The 24,727-nt window shown below is 51.8% G+C and overlaps 1 pseudogene; it reads left to right on the forward strand.

The window, feature by feature from the left end:
• The first annotated feature begins 2,843 nt into the window (after positions 1-2,843).
• Positions 2,844-3,866, forward strand: LOC133242712 (testis-specific Y-encoded protein 1-like; annotated as a pseudogene).
• Positions 3,867-24,727: the final 20,861 nt, after the last annotated feature.

Here is a 24,727-nt window from a genome sequence, read left to right on the forward strand (position 1 = left end):
TTGTCTATTATATCTATTTATGACTGTAAAACTGTAAGGGAATTAAAAAAAAATCTACAAAAGGTACACCTGAAGCAGCCCCCAGTTAACATAAGTTTATTTTTTCTAACCTAAGACTATTTTCCATAGTCTCAAAATAACTGACAATCAAGAATGAATTTCACTTCAAACCTATTTTTCAAATTCAGCAAGATATCTTATGTTCAAATATAAGACAATTTTGTTCTTTTCAAGCTAAAAAAAGTTTGTACCTTGCAGTGAATACTTTGTTTCACTGATTTAGATGTAAATAAAAGCACATTATGTGTCTTTACCTTGACAATTTTTGTGGTATCACTGTGTATTTAGAATCAACTGTTTGAATGTGGGTTGCATATTAGTACATTCCCTCAGGGACTGCAGGCTGTGCAGGAAGTGATCTCAAGGCCTTGCAAACCATTTAGGATGCTCTGTGGAATGGAGCCGTGGTAAACACAGCTGCCTATGTTGGTGACAATTGTTGAACAGGGTCTTAATGAACTCCCTCATAGAAGACAATGAATTTTTAAAGATAAGTACTAAGACTGTGGCCATATGAATTTATATATATATTCATATAACACACACACATACACACATATGTGTGTGCTTTTTTATATACATATATATACATACACATGTGTGTGTCTGTATGAATGTACACTGAAACTTTGTACCTTGTGAGTAACACATAAAATATTAAAACCTGACATATATGACAACAAACTTTTCAAACTTAAACCAACACAATTTGGTTTTGCAGAGGAAACGTATTTCATTACTGACATTATTTTAGAATACTAGAGTATGGAGATGGTAATCAAAACAGAACCAGCGTTTACTTGGGTTTATTCTTGTAATAAAAGTCTTAGTGGGCAATGGCCCCCAGTATTGCCTACATGGGACGTGGGCTAGTCCCTCTGCCCCACCTGTGGGAGCCCACTGCTCCATTCTAAATTTCTTTGCTCCGAAGAACACACACGGATGGCTAACAAACACATGAAATGATGCTGAACATCACTCATTATCAGATAAATACAAATCAAAACCACAATGAGGCCATCTCATACCGGTCAGGATGGCTGCTTTCCAAAAATCTACAAGCAATAAATGCTGGAGAGGGTGTGGAGAAAAGGGTACCCTCTTACACTGTTGGTGGGAATGCAAACCAGTACAGCCACTATGGAGAACAGTGTGGAGATTCTTTAAAACACTGGAACTAGAACTGCCAAATGAAGCAGCAATCCCACTGCTGGGCATACACACTGAGGAAACCAGAATTGAAACAGACATGTGGACCCGAATGATCATCAGAGCACTGTTTACAATAGGCAGGACATGGAAGCAACCTAGATGTCCATCAGCAGATGAATGGGTAAGAAAGCAGTGGTACATATACACAGTGGAATATTACTCAGCCATGTAAATGAATACACTTGAATCAGTTCTAATGAGGTGGATGAAACTGGAGCTTATTATACAGAGTGAAATAAGTCAGAAAGAAAAACACCAATATTGTATTGTAACGCATATATATGGAATTTATAAAGATGGCAACGATAACAATGTATGCGAGACAGCAAAAGTGACACAGATGTACAGAACAGTCTTTTGGACTCTATGGGAGAAGGCGAGGGTGGGATGATCTGATAGAATAGCATTGAAACATGTATATTGTCATATGTGAAACAGATGGCCAGTCCAGGTTCGATGCATGAGACAGGGTGCTCGGGGCTGGTTCACTGGGATGACCCAGAGGGATGGGATGGGCAGGGAGGTGGGAGGGGGGTCCAGTATGGGGAACACATGAACACCCATGGTGGATTCATGTCAAATATGGCAAAAACCACTACAGCATTGTAAAGTAATTAGCCTCCAATTAAAATAAATAACTTAAAAAAAAATAAATTCCTTTGCAAAAAGGGCCTAATCAATGTTGTCTTTGTGACCACCCAAAACACCATTATTTTCCTTCCTTTGTTCCCGTCTTCCTCCCCCCTCTTTCTTTCCTTTTCTTTCTTATTATATAATTGTGAAAGTTTGCTTTCCATTTATAGTTATTACACAGTACTGGTTCTATTCCCCATGTTGTACAATACATCCTTGGGCTCATCTTACACCTAACACAGTGTGCCTCCCACTCACCCACCTCTGTATTGTCCCTCCCTCTTCCCCTCCCCACTGGTAACCAGTAGCTTGTTATCTATATATGTGAGTCTCCATTTCTTTTATATTCTCTACTTTGTGGTATTTTTAGATTCTATAAGTGATATCATACAGTATTTTTCTATCTCTGAGTTATTTTGCTTCATAGTATACCTTCCATGTTGCTGCATATATCAATATTTCATTCTTTTTATGGGACATCTTCTTATTATGCCATTTGATCAAATGGCACTGCCACTCCACACATGACACGTCTCCACAGCTAAGCTTCCATCTCTGCACGCATGCAGAGAAACATCAAATCATCTTCCTCTTCTCCCATGGGAAGTATATCTTGAAGTTTTAGGCAGCTGACTTGCCACTCCCTAGGACATACATGACAGCCATACATCAGGAGTGGTCAGAAACAAATCCTCCCTTGTGGGATGAGACAAGGGTCCCAGAGGACCAAGGGGGACCCAGAGGGATGAGCGCATTGTCTTGTATGGCAGGGGCTGAGGATGCCAGTGTAGCTGCTGGGCAAGTGGGAGTATCCAGATGCAGAGGCCAGCGATGCCAAAGGGGTACACCTTAACGACCTCTCTGTTCCTGAGATGTCTTCTCCTTTACACTGCTTCTGTCAGGATGGATGCGACATTCCCAGCCTCAGGCCAGTCACCATGAGCCTGAACTTGCTCAACTGGTTGTTGGACCACAACTCTCTGGGACGGAACAGGATTGCTAAGGTGGGGTCCATTTGGGCCTCCCCAGAATGGGTGATTGATATTGGGTTTCTTTGCTGCCCAGGAAGGGCTCGGAGCCTAGTTAATCCCATGCTGACCTCCCCCATGTGGCTAGAGATCAGTAGGTCCTGCCATGAGAGGTAAGTGACAAGACACTGAAGTTGTGAGGGGATCAGGAGTTGTGGCCTGAAGGCAGATCCATGTAGAGGCCAGGACCCTCTCCTTTTCCCAGTGGGGAAGCTCAGACTCATTCAGCCGGGATGCACAGATTGAATACAGTTCAGTCGTGTAGCAGTGACAGGCTGAGACTGGATGCTTGGGGGTTTCAGGTGTCCTAGTCTCATTCAGAGCAGCTCTGCTTACAGCACACGAGACCCAGGTTATTCTCATGTAGGCAGGCTGAATTAAGCACCTTTGTCGGCATCATCCTTCCCTGGGTCTTCTGCTCAGAGAGACCCTGGGGCTTCTTTGGTGTGAGCCCGATGATTCAGGGTACTGGGGCCCTGAGACCTGCCAGTGAACTGGGGCCCTCGAGGATGTCGCTGGCACCAGGTGGCCCACCAGGCGAGGAGACTGCCTTCTTCAGCGGCCAGTCAGTGGAGGAAGGAGCGGCCCTGGAGGACAGAAAGGTGGTGTAGTCCGGCAAGTGTTCCTGCTGATGGTGGAAAACAACATTGAGAAGGTTGAAGTGGTGGCAGAAGAGGAGCAAGGGAAGCTGTCCTCGCAGGAGCAGGAGGAGAAGCCGAGGAGCAGGGCCAGGAACATCCAAGGACAGGAGCCTCGAGTGACCAGCCCCCACTGGAGGCGCTGGAGGCATTGGCGGTCCTGCAGGTGGAGCTGAGCTCCGCAAATGAGACAGACCCCAAAGCCTATCTTCAGCTCCAGAGGAAGGACCATCAGAGGAGAAAGCGTCCCTTGAGTCAGATAAGTGTCATCATCCAGGGCAACTTGGGCTTGTAGGCCAATGCCGTATCCTTCGTGCCACTTCTCAGAGGTCAGATGCTCAGGAGGACGAGAAGGAAAAGGAGCAGGAGGAGGGCTGGTGCTGAGAACCTGCCAGCTGAGGGGAGGCCAAGGGAACTGGGGGGCATGGGAATTGCGGTTCAGGGGCACTGTGATCTCCACAGGCACAGTGCAAGCAGAACCTGGGAACCTCTCTACCTGTAGGTGTCTGAGCAAATGACTGTGGGAGGCTCCATCTGGCTCGCATCTGAATAGGAGCCGTACACTTTGGCAGGGAATGGATGTCATCAGTGACTGGAGACAGTCTGACAGATGACTCCAGTACATCCATGCCACCTCTTGTCAAGACAGGGAGCAGGGAAGAGACCCAGGCCTCTCTTGCTAAACGCACAGACACAGGCACTTGCGCACGCAGAACGCATGCTGCAGAGACTGCAGATCCTGAGCTTTCAGGCAACTGACATGCCGCTTCCCAGGACACACATGCCAGGCATACATCAAGAGTGGTCAGAAACAGATCCTCCCTTGGGGGATGCGGACGAGGGTCCCAGAAGACCACAGGGGACCCAGAGGGATGAGCGTGTCGCATGGTGTGGCAGGGCCTGGGGGTGTCAGTGTGGCAGCTTGGCAAGCGGGAGTACCCAGATGCAGAGCACCAGCGATGCCAAAGTGGTACTCCTATATGACCTCTCTGTGCCTGAAGTACGGGTGGTCCCGAAAGGAAACAAGTACTCACTCCCGAAAGGGAGTACTTACAGATGCCTGTTCCGGTGCCCTTGCTCTGCCCGAGACTGACCCTGTTCCTCGAGACTCTTCCTTCCCCGGCATGTGGCATGACTGGCTCCTTGACTTCGAGCAGATTATGAACCACCAGCAGAGGCCCGTCATGATCAGTGACCGAGATGAAGACTTGCTTAGCTCTATGATGGTTTTGAAGGGCAGGGAGGGAGCCTGAGGACAGGTGGGTGGGGGAGCTGGGCAGGCATGTTGGGGTCGGAGGATCCTATGACCTGGGTGCATGCATTCACCGTGAGCCTTTGGAAAGGAAAAAAGGAAGATGCAGATGCCTGCCTGGCAGGGAAGCTGCGGACCCTAGAAGCTTGTGCACCTTCACCTTTTCCATCCTCCCAGGCCCTGGGGGTGCCGGAATGAGGCCATCCCCAGTCCCACTGCAAGCTGGTATTTTCCTTTCGGGAAAAGCCGTCCTTCAGGAACAGAGAGATTGTTAAGGAGTACTACTTTGGCATCGCTGGTGCCACCTGGCTCCCAGGGCGGTGTGGGTGGGTGGGAGAGGGAGTCAGATGCGCCACCTACCTGAATCTTTCCTGTCTCCCCCATCCTCCTTCAGGATATAGGGCATGTACGTCCTCTCCGGTCCACAGCTTCTGTGAGGATGGATGGGAGCTCCCAGCCTCAGGCAGGACACCCACAGCGTGAACTTCCTCAACTGGTTGTTGGACCACAACTCTCCAGGATGTAACAGGATTGCTGAGGTGGGGTCCATCTGGGCCTCCCCAGAATAGACAATTGGTGCTGGGGTTCTTGGCTGCCCATGGGAGGGCTCAGGGCTGCTCATCCATATGCTGACTCCCCTGTGTGGTCAGCAGATCATTGGCGAGGGCCTGAGGGTCAACCCCCTGCAGTATTACCCCCAGGAGGAAGGTCCTGCCATGAGAGGGAAGTGACAAGACACAGAGGTTGTGAGGGGATCAGGAGGTGAGGCCTGAAGGCAGATCCATGTAGAGGCCAGGACTCTCTCCTCTCCCCGGTGGGGAAGCTCAGGCTCAAGCAGCCTGGATACAGAGCCTGGATTCAGGTCATGTGGGTAGTAGGTGACAGGCTGAGACTGGAGGCTTGGGGGCTTCAGGTGTCCTTGTCTCATTCAGAGCAGCTCTGCTTCCAGCACGCAAAACCCAGGTGATTCTCATGGAGGCAGGCTGAATTAAGCACCTTTGTCGGCATCATCCTTCCCTGGGTCCTGCTGCTCACTGAGACCCTGGGGCTTCTTCGGTGTGAGCCTGAGGATTCAGGGTACCAGGGCCCTGAGACCAGCCAGCACGGTGGGGCCATCAGGGATGTCGCAGGTGGCAGGTGGCCCAGGAGGCGAAGAGGCTGCCTTCTTCAGTGGGGAGGGAGTGGAGGAAGCAGCAGCCTTGGACGACGGAGACATGGTGCGGTCCAGCAAGTGTTCCAGCTGCTGGTGGAAGCAATCATTGAGGAGGCTGAAGTGGTGGCGGAGGAGGAGCAGGGGAAGCTGCCCTCGCAACAGCAGGAGGATAAGCTGGAGGAGCAGGGCCAGGAAAATCCAAGGACAGGAGCCTCGAGCGACCAGCCCCCACTGGAGGCGCTGGAGGCATTGGCGGCCCTGCAAGTGCAGCTGAGCTCCCCAAATGAGAAAGACCACAGGGCCTATCTTCAGCTCCAGAGGAAGGACCATCAGAAGAGAAAGCGTCCCTTCAGTCAGAGAAGTGCCATCATCCAGGGCATCCCTGGCTTGTGGCCCAAAACCGTATCTTTAGTGTTGCTTCTCAGGGGTCAGATGCTCAGGAGGACGAGAAGGAACAGGAGCAGGAGGAGGGGTAGGTGTGAGGGAACCCGCCAGCTGGGGGGGGGGGTGGCAAGGAAATTAGGGGGCAAGGGAATTGGGCGCCGGGGGAGCTGTGATTTCCACAGCCTCAGTGCCAGCAGAGCCTGTGAATCTTTCTACCTGTACGTGTCTGAGCAAATGACTATGGGAGGCTCAATTTGGCTCACATCTGAATAGAAGCCACACTCTTTGGCAGGGAATGAATGTCATCAGTGACCAGGGACAGTGTTCCAGATGACTCCAGTACATCCATGTGACCCCTTGTGAAGACAGGGTGCAAGAGAGAGAACCAGGCCTCTCTTGCTAAATGCACAGACACTGGCACTTGTGCACGGAGAATGCAGGCTGCATGGATGGCAGATCCTGAAGTGTGAGGCAACTGACATACCACTCCCCAGGACACACATGACAGCCATACATCAGGAGCAGTCAGACTAATCCTCCCTTGAGGGATGAGAACAAGGGTCCTGAAAGGTTGTTGTTGAATCACATGAATACACCGGGATTCTTGGCCCCCGGAGGAGAAGAATTCAATCCGGGGCCAGAGACGAGGCTTGATCACTCAGAGCTTTTGTGTAATAAAGTTTTATTAAAGTATAAAGGAGATAGAGAAAGCTTCTGACATAGACATTAGAAGGGGGTAGAAAGACTACCCGCTTGCTAGTGTTAACAATGAAGTTATATACTCTCCAGCGAATCCAAAGAATGTCTGGAGGTTGTAAAGACCTCATCAGACCTACTCCCATAATTTACATTTTAAGATAACAAAATTAGCCAGAAGGTTTAATCCAAAGACTGTCCTTAATCCAGAGACTGTCCTCAGGCAGGATACATTATTGTTATATAATCCTAAGGAATGTGGAGAAAGAAAAAAAGTTTGTCCTTTCTTCCTCCTTGAGAATTCCAGACCCCTCTCTCCTTGGGGACCCCTAGATTTCCTATCAACCTGCCTAGGAAATGACTCTCAGTCCCAGAGGACCATGGGAGATCCAGAGGGATGAGCACATTGTCTTGTATGGCAGGGGCTGGGGATGTCAGTGTAGCTGCTAGACAAGCGGGAGTACCTAGATGCAGAGGCCAGTGATGCCAAATTCGTACTCCTTAATGACCTCTCTGTGCCTGAGACGTCTTCTCTGGTACACTGCTTCTGTGGGGATGGATGTGGTGCTACCAGTTTCAGGCCGGTCACCATGAGCCTGAATTTGCTCAATGGGTTGTTAGACCACAACTCTCTGGGATGGAACGGGATTGCGAAGGTGGGGTCCATTTGGGCCTCCTCATAATGGGCGATTGTTATTGGGTTTCTTGTCTCCCCACAAAGTTATCGGGGCCTGGTTAGTCCCATGCTGACATCCCGCGTGTGCCCAGCAGAGTAGCAGGTCCTGCCATGAGAGGTAAGTGACAAGACACAGAATTTGTGAGGGGATCAGGAGGTGAGGCCTGAAGGCAGAAACATGGAGAGGCCAGGAACCTTTGCTTTCCCTGGTGGGGAAGCTCAGGCTCATTCAGCGTGGAGGCATAGGCTGGATGCAGGTCATGTGAGTAGCAGGTGACAGGCTGAGACTGGAGGCTTAGGGACTTCATGTGTCCTAGTCTCATTCAGAGCAGCTCTGCTTACAGCACGCGAGACCCAGGTGATTCTCACGGAGGCAGCTGAATTAAGCACCTTTGTCAGCATCATCCTTCCCTGGGTCCTCTGTTCGCCGAACCCAGGGGCTTCCTCAGTGTGAGCCCGGCGATTCAGAATGCCAGGGCTGTGAGACCTGCCGGTGCCCTGGGGCCGTCTGTGATGTCGCTGGCAGCAGGTGGCACACAAGGCGAGGAGGCTGCCTTCTTCAGCAGGCAGGCAGTGGAGGAAGGAGCGGCCCTGGAGGACGGAGAGGTGGTGCAGTCTGGCAAGTGTTCCTGCTGCTGGTGGAAGACATTATTGAGGAGGTTCAAGTGGTGGTGGAAGAGAAGCAAGGGAAGCTGTCCTCGCAGGAGCAGGAGGAGAAGCCATAGGAGAAGGGCCAGGAACATCCAAGAACAGGAGCCTCAAGCAACCAGCCTGCACTGGAGGCGCTGGAGGCATTGGCGGTCCTGCAGGTGGAGCTGAGCCCCAGAAACGAGACAGATACCAAAGCCTACCTTTGGCTCCAGAGGAAGGATCATTAGAGGAGAAAGCGTCCCTTGAGTCAGAGAAGTGCTATCATCCAGGGCAACCCGGGCTTGTGGGCCAATGCTGTATCCTTCGAGCCACTTCTCAGAGGTCAAGAGGACCTCAGGAGGACAAGAAGGAACAAGAGCAGGAGGAAGGGAGGGGTCAGGGAACCCGCCAGCCGAGGGGAGGTCAAGGGAATTTGGGGCAAGGGAATTGCAGTTCGGGGGCGCTGTGATCTTCACAGGTACACTGCCAGCAGAACCTGGGAACCTCTCTACCTGTACGTGTCTGAGCAAATGACTGTGGGAGGCTCCATCCAGCTCGCATCTGAATAGGAGCCATACACTTTGGCAGGGAATGGATGTCATCAGTGACTGGAGACAGTCTGACAGATGACTCCAGTACATCCATGCCACCTCTTGTCAAGACAGGGAGCAGGGAAGAGACCCAGGCCTCTCTTGCTAAACGCACAGACACATGCACTTGTGCACACAGAACGCATGCTGCAGAGACTGCAGATCCTGAGCTTTCAGGCAACTGACATGCCGCTTCCCAGGACACACATGCCAGGCATACATCAAGAGCGGTCAGAAACAGATCCTCCCTTGGAGGATGCGGACAAGGGTCCCAGAAGACCACAGGGGACCCAGAGGGATGAGCGTGTCGCATGGTGTGGCAGGGGCCGGGGTTGTCAGTGTGGCAGCTGGGCAAGCGGGAGTACCCAGATGCAGAGCACCAGCGATGCCAAAGTGGTACTCCCATACAACCTCTCTGCCTGAAGTATGGGTGGTTCTGAAAGGAAACAAGTACTCCCGAAAGGGGGAACTTATAGATGCCTGTTCTGGTGCCCTTGCTCTGCCCGAGACTGACCCTGTTCCTCGAGACTCTTCCTTCCCCGGCATGTGGCATGACTGGCTCCTTGACTTTGAGCAGATTATGAACCACCGCCAGATGCCCGTCAGGATCAGTGACTGTGATGAAGACTTGCTTAGCTCATTGATGGCTTTGAAGGGCAGGGAGGGAACCTGAGGACAGGTGGGTCGGGGAGCTGGGCAGGCACGTGGGGGTCGGGGGATCCTATGACCCGGGTGCATGCGTTCGCCATGACCCTTTGGAAATGAAAAATGGAAGATACAGATGCCTGCCTGGCAGGGAAGCTGCGGACCCTAGAAGCTTGTGCACCTTCACCTTTTCCATCCTCCCAGTCCTGGCAGGTGCCAGAACGAGGCCATCCCCAGTCCCGTTGCAAGCTGGTATTTTCCTTTCGGGACAACCCGTCCTTCAGGAACAGAGAGATCATTAAGGGGTACCACTTTGGCATTGCTGGTGCGACCTGGCATCCAGGGCAGTGTGGGTGGGTGGGAGAGGGAGTCAGACGCACCACCTACCTGAATCATTCCTGTGTCCCCCATCCTCCTTCAGGATATAGGGCATGTATGTCCTCTCCGGTCCACTGCTTCTGTGAGGATGGACTGGAGCTCCCAGCCTCAGGCCGGACACCTGCAGCGTGAACTTCCTCAACTGGTTGTTGGACCACAACTCTCCAGGATGTAACAGGATTGCTGAGGTGGGTCCATCTGGGCCTCCCCAGAATGGATGATTGGTATTGGGGTTCTTGGCTGCCCACGGGAGGACCCTGGGGTGCTCGTCCATATGCTGACTTCCCCGTGTGGCCAGCAGATCATTGGCGAGGGCCTGTGAGTCAATCTCCTGCAGTATTAGCCCCAGGAGGAAGGTCCTGCCATGAGAGGGAAGTGGCAAGACACAGAAGTTGTGACGAGGTCAAGAGGTGAGGCCTAAAGGCAGATCGGTATAGAGGCCAGGACCCTCTCCTCTCCCTGGTGGGGAAGCTCAGGCTCATGCAGCCTGGATGCACAGCCTGGATTTAGGTCATGTCGGTAGTAGGTGACAGGCTGAGACTGGAGGCTTGGGGGCTTCAGGTGTCCTTGTCTCATTCAGAGCAGCTCTGCTTCCAGCACGCAAAACCCAGGTGATTCTCACGGAGGCAGGCTGAATTAAGCACCTTTGTCGGCATCATCCTTCCCTGGGTCCTGCTGGTCATGGAGACCCTGGGGCTTCTTCAGTGCAAGACCAAGAATTCAGGGTGCTGGGGCCCTGAGATGTGCTGGCGCACTGGGGCCGTCAGGGATGTCGCAGGCAGCAGGTGGACCACCAGGCGAGGAGGCTGCCTTCTTCAGCGAGCAGGCAGTGGAGGAAGCAGCAGCCCTGGAGGACAGAGAGGTGTTGCGGTCCGGAAAGTATTCCAGCTGCTGGTGGAAGACATCATTGAGGAGGTTGAAGTGGTGTTGGAGGAGGAGCAAGGGAAGCTGCCCTTGCAGGACCAGGAGCAGCTGGAGGAGCAGGGCCAGGAATATCCAAGGACAGGAGCCTCGAGCGACCAGCCCCCACTGGAGGCGCTAGAGGCATTGGCTGCCCTGCAGGTGCACCTGAGCTCCCCGAATGAGAAAGACCCCACAGCCTATCTTTGGCTCCAGAGGAATGACCATCAGAGGAGAAAGCGTCCCTTGAGTCAGAGAAGTACCATCAGCCAGGGCATCCCTGGCTTGTGGCCCAAAGCCGTATCCTTAGTGTTGCTTCTCAGGGGTCAGATGCTCAGGAGGACAAGAAGGAACAGGAGCAGGAGGAGGGGTGGGTGTGAGGGAACCCGCCAGCTGAGGCAGGGAGCGGGGGCCAAGGGAATTAGGGGGCAAGGGAATTGGGCGCCAGGGGAGCTGTGATTTCCACAGCCTCAGTGCCAGCAGAGCCTATGAATCTTTCTGCCTGTACGGGTCTGAGCAAATGACTGTGAGAGGCTCAGTTTGGCTCGCATCTGAATAGAAGCCACACACTTTGGCAGGGAATGAATGTCATCAGTGATGGGGACAGTATGCCCAGTGACTCCAGTACATCCATGCGACCCCTTGTGAAAACAGGGCTCAAGAGAGAGAACCAGGCCTCTCTTACTAAATGTACAGACACTGGCACTTGTGCACGGAGAATGCATGCTGCATGGACTGCAGATCATGAAGTTGGAGGCAACTGACATGCCACTCCCAGGACACACGTGACAGCCATACATCAGGAGCGGTCAGAAACAAATCCTCCCTGTGGGATGAAAACAAGGGTTCCAGAGGACCATGGGAGACCCAGAGGGATGAGCGCATTGTCTTGTATGGCAGGGGCTGGGGATGTGAGTGTGGCGGCTGGGCAAGCGGGAGTACCCAGATGCAGAGGCCAGCGATGCCAAAGTCGTACTCCTTAACGACCTCTCTGTTCATGAGACGTCTTCTCTGGTACACTGCTTCTGTGGGGATGGATGCAGAGCTCCCAGCCTCAGGCCAGTCACCATGAGTCTAAACTTGCTCAACTGGTTGTTGGACCAAAACTCTCCGGGATGGAACAGCATTACTAAGGTGGGGTCCATTTGGTCCTCCCCAGAATGGGCGATTGATATTGGGTTTCTTTGCTGCCCAGGAAGGGCTCGGGGCCTGGTTAGTCCCATGCTGATCTCCCCTGTGTGGCCAACATATCAGTAGGTCCTGCCATGAGGGGTAAGTGACAAGACACAGAGGTTGTGAGGGGATCAGGAGGTGAGGCCTGAAGGCAGATCCTTGTAGAGGCCAGGACCCTCTCCTTTCCCCTGTGGGGAAGCTCAGGCTCATGCAGCCTGGATGCACAGCCTGGATTCATGTCATGCGAGTAGCAGGTGACAGGCTGAGAGTGGAGGCTTAGGGGCTTAATGTGTCCTAGTCTCATTCAGAGCAGTTCTGCTTACAGCACGTGAGACCCGAGACCCAGGTGATTCTCATGGAGGCAGGCTGAATTAAGCACCTTTGTCGGCATCATCCTTCCCTGGGTCCTCTGCTCACGGAGACCCCGGGGCTTCTTCGATGTGAGCCCACCAATTCAGGGTGCCAGGGCCCTGAGACTTGCCGGCGAGCCAGGGCCATCGGGGATGTTGCTGGCAGCAGGTGGCCCACCAGGCAAGGAGGCTGCCTTCTTCAGCAGGCAGGCAGTGGAGGAAGGAGCGGCCCTGGAGGATGGAGAGGTGGTGCAGTCCGACAAGTGTTCCTGCTGCTGGTGGCAGACATTATTGAGGAGGCTGAAGTGGTGGCGGAAGAGGAGCAAGGGAAGCTGTCCTCACAGGAGCGGGAGGAGAAGCCGGAGGAGCAGGGCCAGGAATATCCAAGAACAGGAGCCTCGAGCAACCAGCCCCCACTAGAGGCAATGTAGGCGTTGGCGGTCCGGCAGGTGGAGCTGAGCCCCGCAAATGAGACAGACCCCCAAAGCCTATCTTCGGCTCCAGAGGAAGGACCATCAGAGGAGAAAGCTTCCCTTGAGTCAGACAAGTTGCATCATCCAGGGCAACTCCGGCTTGTGGGCCAATGCTGTATCCTTTGTGCCACTTCTCAGAGGTCAGATGCTCAGGAGGACGAGAAGGAAGGACAGGAGCAGGAGGAGGGGTGGGGCTGAGGGAACCCACCAGCCGAGGGGAGGCCAAGGGAACTGGGGGGCATGGGAATTATGGTTCGGGGGCGCTGTGATCTCCACAGGCACAATGCCAGCAGAACCTGGGAACCTCTCTACCTGTACGTGTCTGAGCAAATGACTGTGGGAGGCTCCATCCGGCTCACATCTGAATAGGAGCCATACACTTTGGCAGGGAATGGGTGTCATCAGTGACTGGAGACAGTCTGACAGATGACTCCAGTACATCCATGCCACCTCTTGTCAAGACAGGGAGCAGGGAAGAGACCCAGGCCTCTCTTGCTAAACGCACAGACACATGCACTTGCGCACGCAGAACGCATGCTGCAGAGACTGCAGATCCTGAACTTTCAGGCAACTGACATGCCGCTTCCCAGGACACACATGCCAGGCATACATCAAGAGCGGTCAGAAACAGATCCTCCCTTGGGGGATGTGAACAAGGGTCCCAGAAGACCACAGGGGACCCAGAGGGATGAGCGTGTCGCATGGTGTGGCAGGGGCCGGGGTTGTCAGTGTGGCAGCTGGGCAAGCTGGAGTACCCAGATGCAGAGCACCAGCGATGCCAAAGTGGTACTCCCATACGACCTCTCTGTGCCTGAAGAGCGGGTGGTCCCAATAGGAAACAAGTACTCCTGAAAGGGAGTACTCACAGAGGCCTGTTCCGGTGCCCTTGCTCTGCCCAAGACTAACCCTGTTCCTCGAGACTCTTCCTTCCCCAGCATGTGGCATGACTGGCTCCTTGACTTTGAGCAGATTATGAACCACCGCCAGATGCCCGTCATGATCAGCGACTGAGATGAAACTTGTTTAGCTCCATGATGGCTTTGAAGGGCAGGGAGGGAGCCTGAGGACAGGTGGGTGGGGGAGCTGGGCAGGCATGTTGGGGTTGGAGGATCCTATGACCTGGGTGCATGCATTCACCGTGAGCCTTTGGAAAGGAAAAAAGGAAGATGCAGATGCCTGCCTGGCAGGGAAGCTGCGGACCCTAGAAGCTTGTGCACCTTCACCTTTTCCATCCTCCCAGGCCCTGGGGGTGCCGGAATGAGGCCATCCCCAGTCCCGCTGCAAGCTGGTATTTTCCTTTCGGGAAAAGCCGTCCTTCAGGAACAGAGAGATTGTTAAGGAGTACTACTTTGGCATCGCTGGTGCCACCTGGCTCCCAGGGCGGTGTGGGTGGGTGGGAGAGGGAGTCAGATGCGCCACCTACCTGAATCTTTCCTGTCTCCCCCATCCTCCTTCAGGATATAGGGCATGTACGTCCTCTCCGGTCCACAGCTTCTGTGAGGATGGATGGGAGCTCCCAGCCTCAGGCAGGACACCCACAGCGTGAACTTCCTCAACTGGTTGTTGGACCACAACTCTCCAGGATGTAACAGGATTGCTGAGGTGGGGTCCATCTGGGCCTCCCCAGAATAGACAATTGGTGCTGGGGTTCTTGGCTGCCCATGGGAGGGCTCAGGGCTGCTCATCCATATGCTGACTCCCCTGTGTGGTCAGCAGATCATTGGCGAGGGCCTGAGAGTCAACCCCCTGCAGTATTACCCCCAGGAGGAAGGTCCTGCCATGAGAGGGAAGTGACAAGACACAGAGGTTGCGAGGGGATCAGGAGGTGAGGCCTGAAAGCAGATCCATGTAGAGGCCAGGACCCTCTCCTCCCCGGTGGGGAAGCTCAGGCTCATGCAGCCTGGATGCACAGCCTGGATTCAGGTCATGCAGGTAGCAGGTGACAGGCTGAGACTGGAGGCTTGGGGGCTTCATGTATCCTAGTCTCATTCAGAGCAGCTCTGCTTCCAGCACGTGAGACCCAGGTGATTCTCACGGAGGCAGGCTGAATTAAGCACCTTTGTCAGCATCATCCTTCCCTGGGTCCTCTGCTCATGGAGACCCTGGGGCTTCTTTGGTGCGAACCAAGGATTCAGGGTGCCAGGGCCCTGAGACGTGCTGGTGCATTGGGGCTGTTAGGGATGTTGTAGGCAGCAGGTGGCCCACCAGGCGAGGTGGCTGCCTTCTTCAGTGGGGAGGCAGTGGAGGAAGCAGCAGCCCTGGAGGACAGAGAGGTGGTGAGGTCCAGAACGTGTTCCAGCTGCTGGTGGAAGAAATCATTGAGGAGGCTGAAGTGATGGCGGAAGAGGAGCAAGGGAAGCTGTCCTCGCAGGAGCAGGAGGAGAAGCCGGAGGAGCAGGGCCAGGAATATCCAAGAACAGGAGCCTCGAGTGACCAGCCCCCACTGGAGGCGCTGGAGGCATTGGCGGCCCTGCAGGTGGAGATAAGCTCCGCACATGAGAAAACCACAAAGCCACATCCAAAACTTGGCCACTAAGCACCACCGCACAAGCAGAGGTAGAAAAGGCTTCAGAGTCTTCAGGCTCAGGTGCTGGGAACAGAGTTGGAGCCGCTTTTTAAGTCATGCAGCGCAGGTCACCCAAGTGAGTAAAGTCCAGAGGGAGCTTTCTGTTAAAAACAGATTGTCTGGGGAACAGACGGGCTGGGGGGAGCTGAGCCCAAGCGGTCTCGGAGTCCATACTCAGAAACCCTGTATGCCTCTCTCTTGTCTCTGCCTCCTCATCTGCTTAACTCCCAGTCTGCTGCCTGACACCACCTTTCCTGTGCACCTTCACACTCAGACTGTCCATTCAGTGACAGGTATTTGTTTAGCACCTGCCTCTGGGACAGCCATGAGGAGACAGACAATAACTCCAGTCCTTCTGGAGCAGAAGTTCTACCAGAGGCCAAACCCTCCTACCTCACCCCAATTCCCAGCCCTAGGCTGCAGGGCCACTCCTCTTTCACCCGTCCCAGTCCTGATGCTCTCTACTATCCTGAGGAGCCTCTGTGGACCTACAGGTCTGCACACCGCAATCGCTCTGCTGACCCCCTAACCACCACCCAGAACCCTGCTGGGACCCCCTGGGTGGGCACCTTCTGTTCTTCCCGGGGATTGGCAGGACACATGGCTCCTGGCCCTTGCCAGGGCAGGGTAGTATGGTTAGAACAACCCAGTTTATTTAAGTTTGTAAATAAGTACACTTACTCATAGAGAAAATCTGTTCATGTCAGACATGAAGTGATAACTGCTTGTGGGTGGACGGGGAGCTTCTCTGCCTTCTCTGGGATTCCCTGAGGACAGTGAGGCAGTGTAGCCTTGGTTCCTGGGTGCTGCCCTACTCCACAGCCATCCAGGCCCTGCTCACCCTGGTCCAAGTCAGGCCACTGAGCACACAGACCCAGGAGACCAGGCAGGGGCCCCTCTGCACCGCCCCCTCCCCTCCCCAGTTGCACAGACCTGGACGACCGCTGTCCTGGGCTCCTGCCACCAGGCCAGATGAAGGTGCTCATTGGCAAGCTGTCCTTTGACACTGAGGGCTACTGGCAGAAGAGGGGCCAGGAGAGCTTCTACCCATACATGGGCATGAGGGCCAGATGGGTGGAGCCCTGAGATGCACTTTGACCTGCAGGCTGGTCCTGCCCCCCCCAATCCGAATGGGCACCTGCTCTGAGCCCCCAGCCTTGACTACTGGATGCCCACACCACCCAACCCCAAGGTCAGGCTGACTCACCCCATGCAGACAGAGGCTCACCCGAGCCCCTCCAGTTCCCTGTCCCCTTCTCATAACCTGTTCAGGGTGTCCTAACCCTTGGGAACCTCCAGGCCCAGGGGCCCCTCAAACTGAGTGCTTCCTCTGGGGGGGCCCCAGACCCACCCACAATGCACCAGCTGGCCTTGGGGCTCCTGTCCCCCGACTCCAGCCCTGGGATGCTGGGCCCCAGGTAGCACTGGGCCAGGCTGTGAGCACTCCCAGCGCCCCGTCTGCCTGCAGGTCATTTTCACCATCACAGACGAGACCCACAGGTTCCATGGGCTACCGCTGATGAGCCTGTGGTCTTACACCACATACCGAGGGAGCTAGTGGCTGACTGGCAGCCAGCCTGTGACCCTGGACATGGTGCTACGGCAGACCGAGCCACCCCAAGCAGCAGGGCGGGTGTGTTCCTCATGGGCACCAGGGTCACACTTTCCCTGGGACATTCTGGCCACGTCACAGGGGCAGGTGTCACTCAGGCTTCAATAAGTTGCTGCTGGCGCCTGCAAGGTGGCTACGGTCACAACGCAAGATCGACAGGAGCTGCCCCAGGGGGATGGGGGCAAGGCGTGAGCACAGGGGTGTGCTAGGGGAACCATTGGGGGTACCAGGGGCACTTCTCCACACAGCCACACAAGGACACACAGCTCACATGAAAAAAATAAAGTCTTCCACTATTTCCCCATGAATTTGCCATGAAGTGATGGGACCAAATGCCATGATCCTAGTTTTCTGAACGTTGAGCTTTAAGCCAACTTTTTCACTCTCCTCTTTCATTTTCATCAAGAGCCTCTTTAGTTCTGTTTCACTTTCTGCCATAAGGGTGGTGTCATATGTATATCTGAGGTTATTGATATTTCTCCCCACAATCTTGATTCCAGCTTGTGCTTCATCCAGGCCAGTGTTCCTCATGATGTACTCTGCATATAAGTTAAATAAGCTGGGTGCTGATATACAGCCTTGATGGACTCCTTTTCTATTTGGAACCAGTCTGTTGTTCCATGATGAGTTCTATCTGTTGTTTCCTGATCTGCATATAGATATCTCAAGAGGTAGGTCAGGTGGTCTGGTATTCCCATCTCTTTCAGAATTTCCCACAGTTTATTGTGATCCACATGGTCTAAGCCTTTGGCCTAGTCAATAAAGCAGAAATAGAGGTTTTTGTGAAATTCTTGCTTTTTTGATGATCCAGGGGATGCTGGCAATTTGATCGCTGGTTCCTCTGCCTTTTGTAAAATCAGCTTGAACATCTGGAAGTTCACGGTTCACGTATTGTTGAAGCTTGGCCTGGAGAATTTTGAGCATTACTTTGCTACCGTGTGCAATGAGTGTAATTGTGTAATACTTTGAGCATTCGTTGACAGTGCCTTTCTTTGAGATTGAAATGAAAACTGACCTTTTCCCGTCCTGTGGCCACTGCTGAGCTTTCCAAATTTGCTCGCATATTGAGTGCAGTACTTTCACAGCATCATCGTTTAGGATTTGAAATAACTCAACTGGATTTCCATCACCCCCACTAGCTTTGTTCATAGTTGTGCTTCCTAAGGCCCACTTGGCTTCACATTCCAGGATATCTGGCTCTAGGTGAGTGATCACACCATCATCTCTATCTGCGTCGTGAAGATCTTTTTTGTACAGTTTTTCTGTGTATCCTTGCCACCTACTCTTAATATCTTTTGCTTCTTTTAGGTCCATACCATTTCTGTCCTTTATTGAGCCCATCATTGCATGAAACGTTCCCTTCATATCTCTGATTTTCTTGAAGAGATCTCTACACTTTCCCATTCTATTGTTTTCCTCTTTCTTTGCACTGATCACTGAGGAAGGCTTTCTCTCTTCTTGCTATTCTTTGGAACTCTGCATTCAAATGGGTATATCTTTCCTTTTCTCCTTTGCTTTTCACTTCTGTTCTTTTCACAGCTATCTGTAGGGCCTCCTCAGACAACCATTTTGCCTTTCTACATTTCTTCTTCCTAGGGATGGTCTTGGTCATTGCCTCCTGTACAATGTCACAAACCTCCATCCAAAGTTCACCAGGCACTCTGTCAGATCTAGTCCCTTAAATCTATTTCTCACTTCCACTGTATAATCATAAGGGATTTAATTTAGGTCATACCTGAATGATCTAGTGGTTTTCCCTACTTTCTTCAATTTACGTCTGAATTTGACAATAATGAGGTCATGATCTGAGCCACAGTCAGCTCCTGGTCTTGTTTTGCTGACTGTATAGAGCTTCTCCATCTTTGGCTGCAAGAATATAATCGATTTGATTTTGGTGTTGATCATCTGGTGATGTCCATGTGTACAGTCTTCTCTTGTGTTGTTGAAGAGGGTGTTTGTTTTGACCAGTGTGTTCTCTTGGCAAAACTCTATTTGCCTATGCCCTGCTTCATTCTGTACTCTGATGCCAAAGTTGCCTGTTACTCCAGATGTTTCTTCACTTCCTACTTTTGCATTCTAGTCCCCTATAATGAAAAGGACATCTTTTTTGTGTGTCAGCTCTAAAAGGTCTTGTAGGTCTTCACAGAACAATTCAACATTAGCTTCTTCAGTATTACTGGTCGGGGCACAGATTTTCATTACCATGATACTGAATGGTTTGCCTTGGAAACGAACAGACATCATTCTGTCATTTTTGAGATTGCATCCAAGCACTGCATTTTGAACTCTTTTTTTAACTATGATGTCTATTCCATTTCTTCCAAGGGAATCTTGCCCACAGTAGTAGATATAATGGTCATCTACTATAATGAGTTAAATCCACCCATTCCAGTCCATTTTAGTTGCTGATTGCTAAAATGTCGACGTTCACTCTTGCCATCTCCTGTTTCACCACTTCCAATTTGCCTTGATTCACGCACCTAACGTTCCAGGTTCCTATGCAGTATTGCTCTTTACAGTATTCGACCATGCTTTCATCACCAGCCACATCCACAACTGGGTGTTGTTTTTGCTTTGGCTCTGTCTCTTCATTCTTTCTGGAGTTATTTCTCCACTGATCTCCAGTAGCATATTGGGCACCTACCGACCTGAGGAGCTCATCTTTCAGTGTCCTATCTTTTTGCCTTTCATACTGTTCATGGGGTTCTCAAGACAAGAATACTGAAGTGGCTTGCCATTCCCTTCTCCTGTGGCCCACGTTTTGTCAGAACTCTCCACCATGACCCATCCCTCTTGGGCAGCCCTACACGGCATGGCTGATAGTTTCATTGAGTTAGGCAAGCTGTGGTCCATGTGATTAGACCACTCCTTACCTTGAACATGGGTTATCTATCACCTCACAAGTGCCACTCCTGACCTTCTGCGTGGGGTATCTCCTCTCAGCTGCTCGCTGCTCCAGTGCTGCAGAGCCACCACCCACTGCTGATGCTGTGTGGTGGAAATAAAACGGAAAGTTCTGGGATAAACGTGCTGATTATAGAACACATTTAATCTAGCTTTCTTCAAAACACCAGTGACAACAATACTTCACATTTGTTTCACACTTTAGTTCATATCAGGTTTTTGTTTGTAATCTTTTCAGTGCTGCTTTCTAATAACCAATTTCACTGGCTTTTCAATAAACCCTCTGGGCTCCTTCTTTAGCAGCTCTGGTCTGACCTCTGGCTCTGGGACTGACATAGGGCCCTCAGCTCTTTGGAGCCAGATTAACCCCAGCCCCTCGGTCCCACTTTCCAGAGTTGTAACAAGTCGTTAAGAGCACTCCATCCCTCCCACACACCTGCAAGCAGACAGCTGTGTTTAGAGCTCAGCAAGTACGACAGTCTAGACCCCGGGGCTCCTGGCAAATGTGGGGCAGGACAGACAGAGGGCAAGCAGATGGGTGTTGGGCAGTGTCCACGGCCAGGCCTGGGAACCATGGTTCCTGCCCAGACCTCGTGTAAACCCAAAGTTTTCTGACCCTCATCCCCTCCTGGCCAGCCTTTCCATCCCTGTGTCCTCAGAGGTCTCTGCCCATGTACTCTTTCCCCAAACCTGGCTTTTCTTTTTTTTTGGCCTGGGAAATCCCATGGACAGAGGAGCCTGGTGGACCACAGTCCATAGGTTCACAAAGAGTCTAAAATGAATTAGCCAGTAAACAACAACAACAAATAGATGAGAAAGCTAAGGAAGGTTTAAAAAAAAAAAAAAAAAAAAGAACACAAGGCAATGAAATCCTGTCACTGTCTTTAGAAGGTAATTGAGGACCTGCCATCACCCCAAGAAACTTTCCGATGAACACACAGTTGGAAACTGTACTGTGTTCCTATATCCTACCATACACATTCCTGCTATAATCTGACAGCAAAGACTTGCCAAATAACAATAATTATCATGATAATCAGTCTCTGCTATTCATCACTATACTCTGCATTTTCAACACATATTTGTTTAATATTTAATCAGTGCCAGCAGGCATTTTCTAAGGGCTTCCCTGGGGGCTCAGACAGCAAGGAATCTGCCTGCAATGCAAGGGACCTAGCTTTGATCCTTTGGTGGGGAAAATCCCCTGGGGAAGGAAGTGGCTGACAGCTAATGACCTGAAGACTTTTGATCACTAGAGAACTCCTGGCCCCACAGAACATTAATAGGTGAGTGCCCTCCCAAAAGCCTCCATCTCAACACTAAGACTAAGCCACACCCCAAAGCCAGCAAGCTGTAGTGCCAAACACCCCTTGCCTATCCTTCAGCCAGATAGGGGCGCAGCCTTGCACATCAGCAGACAGTCTGCTCAAAGCCATACTGAACCCCTACATTCCAAACCACACTAGTGGACACAGCCACTGCCTTTCAGAAAGACATGATCTAGCTCCACCTACCAGAACACACACACAAATCCCCCCAACCAGGAAACCATCACAAGGCGTTGGTTCAATCCCACTCAGGAGAGGCAGACTCCATAGTTAAGAGGAACTACAGCCTTTCAACCAAGAAACGGATCACAAACACAGTAAATTAAACAAAACGAAATGACAGAGAAACATCCAGCAGATGAAGGAACATGGCTAAAACCCAAAGGACTGAACAACAAAAATAAACAAAGCAGACCTAGGTAACTTAAAAGCTCCAGGAATATGCCTCCTCCCTGCCTGGTCATAAACAAGCTCTCCCACCCACCAGTCAACCACGGCTTAACTCTTGTTGCTTAGGAACACATAGATTGGCCCCGCCCCAAATCCATCCATGCCAGGTCAGCACACAGACCACCCCAGCTCCATCAATGCCAGGTCAGCACACAGATACCCCAGCTCCATCCATGCCAGGTCAGCACACAGACCACCCCAGCTCCATCCATGTCAGGTCAGCACACAGACCACCCCAGCTCCATCAACGCCAGGTCAGCACACAGATACCCCAGCTCCATCCATGCCAGGTCAGCACACGGACCACCCCTCCTCCATCCATGCCAGGTCAGCACACAGACCACCCCAGCTCCATCCATGCCAGGTCAGCACACAGACCACCCCAGCTCCATCCATGTCAGGTCAGCACACAGACCACCCCAGCTCCATCAAAGCCAGGTCAGCACACAGATACCCCAGCTCCATCCATGCCAGGTCAGCACACGGACCACCCCTCCTCCATCCATGTCAGGTCAGCACACAGACCACCGCAGCTCCATCCATGCCAGGTCAGCACACGGACCACCACAGCTCCATCCATGTCAGGTCAGCACACAGACCACCCCAGCTCCATCCCTGCCAGGTCAGCACACGGACCACCCCTCCTCCATCCATGTGAGGTCAGCACACAGACCACCCCAGCTCCATCCATGCCAGGTCAGCACACGGACCACCCCTCCTCTATCCATGTGAGGTCAGCACACAGACCACCCCAGCTCCATCCATGCCAGGTCAGCACACAGACCACCCCAGCTCCATCCATGTCAGGTCAGCACACAGACCACCCCAGCTCCATCCATGTCAGGTCAGCACACAGACCACCCCAGCTCCATCCATGTCAGGTCAGCACACAGACCACCCCAGCTCCATCCATGCCAGGTCAGCACACAGACCACCCCAGCTCCATCCATGCCAGGTCAGCACACGGACCACCCCTCCTCCATCCATGCCTGGTCAGCACACGGACCACCCCTCCTCCATCCATGCCTGGTCAGCACACAGACCACCCCAGCTCCATCAATGCCAGGTCAGTGCAGAGACACCCCAGATCCATCCCTGCCAGGTCAGCACACAGACTACCCCATATCCATCAATGCCAGGTCAGTGCAAAGACACCCCAGATCCATCCCTGCCAGGTCAGCACTCAGACCACCCCAGCTCCATCCATGCCATGTCAGTGCAGAGACCACCCCACCTCCATCCATGCCAGGTCAGCACACAGACAACCCCAGCTCCATCCATTCCAGGTCGGTACCCAGATCACCCCACCTCCAGATTTCCTAACCTGGGGATCTGGCAAAGGGACTGAGAATCCCAAGGAGTTAAACTTTGGAGGACATTGGGATTTGATTATAGAACTTCCACAGGACTAGGGAAACAGACTCGTGGAGGGCACAAACAAAACCTTGTGTACACCAGGACCCAGGAGAAAGGAGCAGTGACCCCACAAGAGACTGACCCAGACTTGCTCGTGAGTGCCCAGGGGCCTCCAGATGAGGCACGGGTCAGTCGTGGCCTCCTGCAGTGTCGGGGGCACTGGCACCTTTTGAAGGAGGTCACCCTTGTCTTCATTACCTCCACCATAGTTTGGTCTCAGGTAAAACAACAGGGAGGGCCACAGTCCCGCCCATCAACAGAGAGCTGTGTTGATAGGTGTTTAATATTCATAAAGTCCAAGCATTTCTAAGTAAACAACAACTGATCTCCTGGAGTCTCCTAGGGGTGATCATCAAAAAAGAATTCATAACTGGGTAGACTGTCACAAAGCCAATTTTAACAGGTACCTTTAACTCACACTTTAAAAACATCTCATGAAAAGATGTCAAAATTGCTAAATATTAGGAAAGGGTGTTCGGTATCACCTCACACCAATCAGAATGGTGATTGTCAAGCACTCTACAAAGGTTAAATCTGCCAGATGCCATGAAGAAAAGGGAACCATCCACCTCCATTGCTAAAATGAAAATAGGAGAAAGCCACTATGGAGGAGAGCATGGATGTGCATCAATAATGAAAACGAGAATGAAATTAGAATATCCCTCAAACCATACACAAATATAAACTTCAAAGAAGATAAAGATCTAAATGTCAGATGGATACTATGAAATTTTGAGGACAATATAGGGGGGACATGCTGCAACATCAATTCCACCAAGTGTGCCCAGAATAATGAAAAATGAACCAAAACTAAGAAAACAGGACTGATTAACCTTAAAAGTGTTTGCACAGCAAAGGAACCCTAAATGAAAGAGAAAGACAGTCCTCAGAATGGGAAAAAATATTTGCAAACAAAGACGTCCATAAGGAATAAAGACGATGGGGTACATAGATGATGAACCGTCACTCAGCCATAACAAGCAGGAAAGAATGCCATGGGAGGCCTCAGGGAATAAAGCAGAGATGATCATAGCAAGTGAGGTGAGGGAGACAGGGAGCGGTATTAGTGTAAGATATCACTTGTAGCTGGGATCTAAAAGTGGATACAGATGAACTTCTTTACCAAAGAGGAACAGTCTCACAGACTCAGAAAACAGTCAATGGACCCCAGAAAGAAAAAAAAAAAAAACTGTGGGACAGGGAGTAATGAACTGATTCAATCTAACACAGGGAGGCTTATATTATTAAAAACAACAACAACAACAATCCCCCAGGAACCACTGTGTAAACAGGAATCCTATTCAACACTGTAACATCCTATATCGGAAAAGAACCTGGAAGAGAAGATATACACATCTATGTATAAGTGAATCAAATTGCTGTCGATCCAAATAAAAATAAAAAACACTCACAACCTTGTCTTTCAACTACATCCGCCAATTCAAATTAGGGAATAAAAGTATAAAAGAGGAATCAGAAAGGCTGACTCTACTGCCCTCAGGACATGGTGACCTGGATGGTGTCACATCCCTGAAGCCTGAGCTGGTTTTGGTCCCATGACTGGAGGGCCTCAGTGCAGA

Source organism: Bos javanicus, chromosome X, assembly GCF_032452875.1.
Source record: "Bos javanicus breed banteng chromosome X, ARS-OSU_banteng_1.0, whole genome shotgun sequence".
In the NCBI taxonomy this organism is placed as follows: Eukaryota; Metazoa; Chordata; class Mammalia; order Artiodactyla; family Bovidae; genus Bos; species Bos javanicus.